Raw genomic sequence first — 7,703 nt, 5'->3', positions numbered from 1 at the left:
ATATGATCATGGCTGATCATCCTGTCAGTAACCTGTACCTGCCTTCTCTCCATACCCCTGATCCCTTTAGCCACATCTAACTACCTCTTAAATATAGCCAATGAACTGGCCTCAACTACCTTCTGTGGCAGAGAATTCCACAGACTCACCACTCTCTGTGGACAAGCTAGATGCAGGAAAAATGTTCCCAATGTTGGGGGAGTCCAGAACCAGGGGACACAGTCTAAGAATAAAGGGTGGCCGTTTAAAACTGAGGTGAGAAAAAAACTTTTTCACCCAGAGAGTTGTGAATTTGTGGAATTCTCTGCCACAGAGGGCAGTGGAGGCCAATTCACTGGATGGATTTAAGAGAGTTAGATAGAGCTCTAGGAGCTAGTGGAATCAAGGGATATGGGGAGAAGGCAGGTAAGATTACTGATTGAGAATGATCAGCCATGATCACAATGAATGGCGGTGCTGGCTCGAAGGGCAGAATGGCCTCCTCCTGCACCTATTTTCTATGTTTCGATGTTTCTAACCTGCAGGAAGACAAATAGAGTCACGTTGTAGACCGAGTGACCCTCTTGGTCCGAAGGGTCCCGGCCCAAAATGTCACCCATCCATAAGGTCTAGGAGCAGAATGAGGCCATTCGGCCCATCAGGTCTACTCCGCCATTCAATGGTGGCTGATCTATCTTTCCCTCTCAACCCCATTCTCCTGCCTTCTCCCCATAACCCCCTGACACCCGCACTAATAACCCCTGTCCTCCAGAGATGCCCATGATCCACTGAGTTGCTCCAGCACATTGAGTTTTTTTTGTAAACCGGCACCTGCAGTTCCTGGTGCCTCCAACCTGATTCACAGCTGTTTCTCTCCACAGAGCTGGACCGAACAGCTGTGTGATTCCAGCATTGTTTTTTCGTATTTCAGATTTGCAGCCATTTCTGTGCTGGGTTTTCATTTAGTATCTGCAGCCGTCACTGCGCGGGAATAAACCTCACGAACACACATTGCTGGGAGTAACTCAGCGGGTCAGGCAGCAGATCTGGAGAACATGGATCGGTGACGTTTCTGGGCGAAGCCCTTCTGAACTACTGGGGCCAATCTCAATTCTGGGGGCTCGGGCAGGTTGTGGGTACAAAGAGCAGTGGTAGAGTTTCTGCCTCACAGCACCAGAGACCCTGGATCGATCCTGAGTATGGGTGCTGTCTGTACGGAGTTTGTACGTTCTCCCCGTGACCGCGTGGGTTTTCTCCGGGTGCTCCGGTTTCCACCCACACTCCAGAGACGTGCAGGTTTGTAGGTTAATTGTCGCTAGTGAGTGTAGATAGTGCTAGTGTGCGGGTTAGTCGCTGGTTGACGTGGACTCGGTGGGCCGAACGGCCCGATTTTGTGCTGTATCTAAACTACACTCAGAGGATTGTGGGGACAGGTCAAAGCTGCCCTTTGGGTGCGAGGGTGCAGGGACAGAGAGCTCTCCCCAGGGGTCACGCACAGCTCTGTCTCCCCGCCCGTCACTGACAGATGTCAGCAGTGAACCTGAAGAAGGGTCCTAACCCGGAACGTCGCCTGTCCATTCCCTCCACAGACGCTGCCTGGCCCGCTGACTTACTCCAGCACTTTGGCTTAATGGATCTAGCAGTTTTAAACTCGGAGGAACTGCAGCCCCAAATAAACCGTATCCCGGTGTAAAGTGAAGGGGGGAGATAACACGGCCCCTGGATTTCACTTCCCAGCCCCTTTTGTCTGCAGGAGTGCAGGGCAACGTTGTACTGTGGCTCAAACAAGGAGAACAGATAAAGTCTCCATGTGTAGGAAGGAACTGCAGATACTGGTTCTAAACCGGAGATAGACACAAAGTGCTGGAGTAACTCAGCAGGTCAGGCAGCATCTCTGGAGAGAAGGAATGGGTGACGTTTCGGGTCGAGACGCAAATCAGTAACTAGGGAGAGTTCTCCGTGGGCATTGAGCACAAGAGTGGGGAATTCACGATGCAGAGGTATAAGACTGCTCAGTATTGTGTCAGTATTGTTGTCTGTGAAGGCCAGTGGAGGCAGGGCCGTGTCCTACACTCCACAGCTTAGTTTAGTTGTAGTTTAGAGATACAGCGCGAAACAGTGCCCTTCGGCCCACCGGGTCTGCACCGACCAGCAACCCCCGCACTAACACTGTCCTACACGGCATTATGGACAATTTACAATCTTTACCGATGCCAATTAACATACAAATCTATAAGTCTTTGGAATTGTTAGGAGGAAACAGGAGCACCCGGAGAAAACCCGTGCGGGTCACAGGGAGAATGTACACCCCCCCCTACACCCCCACCCCCCCTCCCCTACACCCCCCCACCCCCCCTACACCCCCACCCCCCCACCAGACAGAGAATTTAGACGGATGAGAGGGGATCTTATCGAAACATATAAGATTATTAAGGGGTTGGACACGTTAGAGGCAGGAAACATGTTCCCAATGTTGGGGGAGTCCAGAACAAGGGGCCACAGTTTAAGAATAAGGGGTAGGCCATTTAGAACGGAGATGAGGAAAAACATTTCAGTCAGAGAGTTGTGAATCTGTGGAATTCTCTGCCTCAGAAGGCAGTGGAGGCCAATTCTCTGAATGCATTCAAGAGAGAGCTAGATTGAGCTCTTAAGGATAGTGGAGTCAGGGGGTATGGGGAGAAGGCAGGAACGGGGTACTGATTGAGAATGATCAGCCATGATCACATTGAATGGCGGTGCTGTGTATTGACACATTAGTCGGGATGGAACCCGGGTCTCTGCCGCTGCACCACCGAGACAGATGATGACCACTGGAGTGGTGGAGCCGGCCGGCCCCGGGCCGGGGAGAGGGGCTGGGGAGAGGGGCCGGGGAGAGGGGGTCGGGAGAGGCGCGGATACAGAAGCAGTGTTTGCGGCTCTCTGCCCCACAGGGTTACATGGATGGAGTGGGGGACAGCGGCCACTGGCTGGGTGACTGATCTGACACGGATCTGTAGCTGCTCCACCCAGTGCCCGGGTCCCGACCCTTCACTGCCCGCGCCCGTCACCGGCGAGGCCAGGACAAGACATGATTACAATCCAGCCATTCACAACGTACATCCTGTATCTATAACCCCGACTGTGATCATGCGCTGTCTTTCCGCTGACTGGTTAGCGCAACTAAAGCTTTTCACTGGACCTCGGCACACGCGACAATAAACTAAACTGTAACTGTCGGCTGTCCATCTACCTCGCCTGCACAAATACACAATGTATTCTGGTAAGATGGACACAACACGCTGGAGTAACTCAGCAGGACAGGCAGCATCTCTGGAGAGAAGGAATGGGTGACGTTTCGGGTCGAGACCCTTCTTCAGAAGTCCAAGTTTTCAGAATGTCACCCATTCCTTCTCTCCAGAGATGCTGCCCGTCCCGCTGAGTTACTCCATCGTTATGTGTCTATCTTCGGTTTAAATCTGCATCTGTAGTTCCTTCCAGCACTAGTATTCCAGTAACTCAACAGGTCAGGGCGTTACTCCAGCACTTTGTACTTTGCTCAGGATCCCAGCATCTGCAGTTCCTCATCTGAAACAGTCACTTCCTCGTCCCCTTTCTTCTCAGTATTTTAAAGTTTAATTTGTCCTCTCTTGTCTCTAATAGACAACCGTCCCCCAGTCCTCCCCCCCGCCCGGCGGCACCACCACCACACCATCCCCTCCCTCCACTCATCCCCCTCCCTCCACTCATCCCCCTCCCATCCACCTGCCTCCGGCGGGTACAAGTCCTTCCCCGTCCCCTCTCCGCGCTCCGTTCACGCTCCCAACCAGACCGAACTCGGACTTTTCCCAATTCGGATTGAACACCAGTGGCCTGACCGTCAGCCCAGTCCAGTCACCACAGACCCCGGTCACCACAGACCCGGTCACCACAGACCCGGTCACTATAGACCCCCGTCACCACAGATCCGGTCACTACAGACCCGGTCACTACAGACCCCGTCACCACAGACCCGGTCAGTCACACACAGACCCGGTCAGTCACCACAGCCCCGGTCACCACAGACCCGGTCACCCACAGCCCCTTGCCCCATGTGAACACACGCGTGGTTCTCCTCCCTCTGTCTGTGCGGCTCCGTGGAACAAGCGCCTTCGTGGACTCGGGGTAGAGTCGGGTCCACACTCCCGGGGTATGTAGCACACTCGCCCGGGGGGAGGGTCGGGGTGTCGGGGAGGGAACATTGACCATGAACAGTTACAGCGGTTTGATTTTTGAAGTAAAGTAGCACAGTCGCAAGCTTGTGCGGACGGACACGCGTGATAATTTGAAGTCATCTTAGAGAACCGTGAAAACATTGTAAATATGTAACTAAAACCGGTGCTAGAACCTCATCGCACGGACATCTCCGAGGGAGGGGGTGGGTGGGAGACTACTGTCCCTGACGGTTCTCCAGGGAGTGCCCCCTCCCCTCTCCCTCCAACTCCCCTCACCCCCTTCCTTCTCTCCCCAACACTCCCCCTTTCCCCCTCCCCTCTTCTCTCCCTCTCCCCACTCTTTTCTCTTTCCCCCCTCCCCTCCCCCTCTCTCTCACCCTTTACCCCCTCCCCTCCCTCTCCCCCATTTACCCCCTCCCCTCTCTCTCCCCCATTTACCCCCCTCCCCTCTCTCTCCCCCATTTACCCCCTCCCCTCTCTCTCCCCATTTACCCCCTCCCCTCCCTCTCCCCATTTACCCCCCTCCCCTCTCTCTCCCCTTTACCCCCTCCCCTCTCTCACCCTTTACCCCCTCCCCTCTCTCTCCCCCATTTACCCCCTCCCCTCTCTCTCCCCATTTACCCCCTCCCCTCTCTCTCCCCCCCCTCCTTTCAATTCCCCCTGAATATCTGTTTAAATCCCCTCCACCCGTGGACTCGCTGTTTTCACAGTTACCGTTTCTCTCGCCCTCGGCTCCAGCTGCCGGTCGTTTGATTGGAGACACAATGAGTTTTACACGGCGCTGGAACCTAAACTACAACACATGTAACTGAGGGGGTCTCAGCGGGTCAGTCCCGGCCCGAGGGGTCGCCTGTCCAGCGGCTCCACAGATGCTGAGTGAGTCCCCCAGCACTTTGCGTTAGTCACTGTAACCCGGTCTCCGTTAACCGATTGCTCTGGGACCGCGATCACTGCGCCCCCAAACCGCGACCCCTCAAGTTCCCCGAGACCAAAACGTGCAGAAACCCAGACTTTCAACAGAGAGGCTCCAGTCTCACCGGTGGAGGAAGGATCCCGCCCCGAGCATCACCCACTGGCGGCGGCGGCGGCGCCTCCTCCTCCACACACGGCCGTCCGTCCACAGCACTTGTGTGTTCAACTCAATGTGGCCGCACCTTCACTCTCCCTCCTTATCTCACCCTCCCTCCCTCCGTCTCCAGTCCCAGTGATGGACACGTCCCTCTACTCCTCCCCCTTCCCCCCCACCAACACCACCCCCACCCCCTCCACACACTCACCACCCCTTCCCCCCACCAGGCCCCGCCCGCAGTTTGTGCGGAGCTGCAGCGCCGCTACACCGGCCCGCAGTCCCTCAACCCCCCCCCCCCCATCCCCCTCCCCACTCCCTCGCCCCACTCTCCCACCCCTCACTCGCACCCGCAACACCCCCCTCAACCCCCCCCCCCCCATCCCCACCGCTCCCTCCACTGACCCACCCCCTCACACACCCCTTCCCTCACCTCCCCGTCTAAAACACAATCACCCCCCCTCCCTCCCCCTCCCTCCCCCGCAACCCCCATCCCCGTTCCCTCGGTCACCTCCCGTGGGCTGCCCTGACTGTCCGCCCGCTGACCGGCGGCAGCCGTGGCCCGGCTCCGGGGCTGCGAGACCCGCCCGGGGGCTGCGCCGGCTCCCCTCCCCCCCTCCCCTCCCCTCCCCCCCTCCCCTCCCCTCCCTCCCCACCATCCCCTCCCCACCATCCCCTCCCCTTCCCTCCCCACCATCCCCTCTCCTCCCGCTGAGAGCGGAGACCCCCGGCCCGGCGACCCTCCACACAGCCCGGGGTCCCGGGCAACCTCAGCCGCTGTCCCGCCCGGCTCCCCCCCGGGGTGAGGGGCTTCTCCCGCCCCCCCGCCCCGTTACCCCCCGCACTCACAGCGCGGCCGCCCGTCTCTGCGCCGCCCTCAGTCCACGGCAGCGACAGCGAGCGGAGCGATGGAGGCAACATCCGTGTGATGTCAGCTACAGCCGCCGCACCCCGCACCCAGCACCCAGCAACCCAGCAACGCAGCAACGACGGACAGCAGCACCCCGCACCCACACACCCCCACACTCCACACCCCCCCCACACACTCCACACCCCCCCCCCACACTCCACACCCCCCACACTCCACCCCCCCCCACACTCCACCCCCCCCCCCACACTCCACACCCCCCCCCCACACTCCACACCCCCCCCCACACTCCACACCCCCCCCCCACACTCCACACCCCCCCCACACTCCACACCCCCCCACACTCCACACCCCCCCCACACTCCACCCCCCCCCCCACACTCCACACCCCCCCACACTCCACACCCCCCCCCCCACACTCCACACCCCCCCCCCCCCCCACACTCCACACTCCACACCCCCCCCCCCCCCCCCCACACACCCCCTGTCTGCAGCTTCCTGTCTGCCAACCAATTTTCTATCCATGTCAACACCCTACCCCCAATACCATGTGCTCTAATTTTATTTACCAATCTCCCGTGCGGGACCTTATCAAAGGCTTTCTGAAAGTCTAGATACACTACATCCACTGGCTCCCCTTCATCCATTTTACTTGTCACATCCTCAAAAAATTCTAGAAGATTAGTCAATCATGATTTCCCTTTCATAAATCCATGCTGACTTGGACTTATCCTTTTACTGCTATCCAAATGCACCATTATTACCTCTTTAATAATTGACTCCAGCACCTTCCCCACCACTGATATCAAGCTAACTGGTCTGTAATTCCCCGTTTTCTCTCTCTCGCTCCTTTCTTGAAAAGTGGGATAACATTACCTATCCTCCAATCCACAGGAACTGATCCTGAATCTATTGAACATTAGAAAATGATCACCAATGTGTCAACTATTTCTAGAGCCACCTCCCTGAGTACCCTGGGATGCAGACCATCAGGCCCTAGGGATTTATCAACTTTCAGTCCCATCAGTCTACCCAATACTATTTCTTGCCTAATGCAAATTTCTTTCAGTTCCTCTATCCCCCTAGATCCTCTGTCCTCTAGTACATCTGGGAGATTGTTTGTATCTTCCTTAGTGAAGACAGATGCAAAGTACCTGTTCAACTCTTCTGCCATTTCCTTGTGTTGGCTTTGATCTGTCTTTTTGCATATCTGTCATTAATTTGTTCTATGTACCTTTTCATATCTCTTGGTTCCTTCTCCCCTGACTCTCAGTCTGAAGAAGGGTCTCAATCCGAAACATTACCTATTCCTTTACTCCAGAGATGCTGCCTGACCCGCTGAGTTACTCCAGCCTTTTGTGTCTGTGCAGTGTATACCAACATCTGCAGTTCCTTCCCACACAAGATACATAGCCATTTATGACTCTGCCTCCTCAGTAGCAGAGATCTCAATGTTTTCTCTAGCACTAAGGAAGGTGCAGAGCCCACATTTCTGACAAAACATCCTTGATCAGAGCTGAGGAGATAAGGGAAGCTTGTTAACCTGCTGGGTGGGTGGAGGAGGGGGGGGTGCCTCTGATAAGGTATATCAGGGGTGACC

General features: G+C 56.3%; 1 protein-coding gene across 2 annotated transcripts in view; it reads right to left on the bottom strand.

The window, feature by feature from the left end:
- kcnj5 (potassium inwardly rectifying channel subfamily J member 5) overlaps positions 1-6,195 on the bottom strand; it is a 33,079-nt gene extending 26,884 nt beyond the window's left edge. Inside the window, exon 1 of one of the 2 annotated variants that reach the window (XM_078426561.1) lies at positions 6,085-6,195. The gene's annotated coding sequence lies outside the window, so the exon portion shown is untranslated. Of the gene's footprint in view, positions 1-5,206; positions 5,327-6,084 lie in introns of those variants that run through there. The other variant, XM_078426560.1, reaches the window with a different exon arrangement.
- Between the last annotated feature and the right edge of the window lie 1,508 nt (positions 6,196-7,703).

The sequence above is a fragment of the Rhinoraja longicauda genome, chromosome 32, assembly GCF_053455715.1.
Source record: "Rhinoraja longicauda isolate Sanriku21f chromosome 32, sRhiLon1.1, whole genome shotgun sequence".
NCBI classification, from domain to species: domain Eukaryota; kingdom Metazoa; phylum Chordata; class Chondrichthyes; order Rajiformes; family Arhynchobatidae; genus Rhinoraja; species Rhinoraja longicauda.
This window is presented reverse-complemented; position numbering and strand designations above follow the sequence as displayed.